Below are 710 nucleotides of genomic sequence, written 5' to 3'. Positions count from 1 at the left end.
GGTGTATATTTGCTAATGGACAGAAATGAGACTGGAATTTGATTCAGGAAAATATCCCATTTTATCAGGTACTGAACTACCTCTATCATTGTGTCCCTATCTTCCACTTCCTCCTAGAAATTCCTTATTTTTTCTCCTACAAAATGGCTCTATAATAATGATGAGATTTCACAGAAATATTGAAATTTTGACTTTCAAACATTTAACTGGGAAAATTATTCCACTTCTGTGACTTACATACCAAGCAATGCAGTACATTCATTCCATGTATCATGTTGTTGTTATGTGCCGTCGAGTCACTTGTGACTCATAGCGACCCTATGTACAACAGCTCTAAACTCTGTTCTGTCCTGTGCCAATCTCACTGTCTCCGACACACTCATCCAGATTGCCCCAGTCACCGAATCAATCCATCACCCAGAGGGCCTTCCCCTCCTGCACCTGCCCTCCACCCTCCCAAGCATGATGTCCCTCTCCAAGGACCGGTCTCTCCTTACAACATGACCAAATTATGTCAGACGAAGTCTCAGAACCCTTGCCTCCAAGGAGCAGCCCAGTTTAACCCTCTCCAGGATGAATCTGTTTGTTTTCTTAGCAGTCCATGGCACCCTCAACACTCTTCTCCAACACCAAAGCTCAAAAGCATCAATTCTCCTTCTGTCCTCCCTGGTCATTGTCCAGCTCTCTGATGCATAACAAGTGATTACAAA

Source organism: Elephantulus edwardii, unplaced genomic scaffold (assembly GCF_000299155.1).
Source record: "Elephantulus edwardii isolate Elephantulus edwardi_28Jun2011 unplaced genomic scaffold, EleEdw1.0 scaffold00013, whole genome shotgun sequence".
In the NCBI taxonomy this organism is placed as follows: domain Eukaryota; kingdom Metazoa; phylum Chordata; class Mammalia; order Macroscelidea; family Macroscelididae; genus Elephantulus; species Elephantulus edwardii.
The sequence above is the reverse complement of the archived record's forward strand: the minus strand, read 5'-3'. Positions refer to the sequence as shown.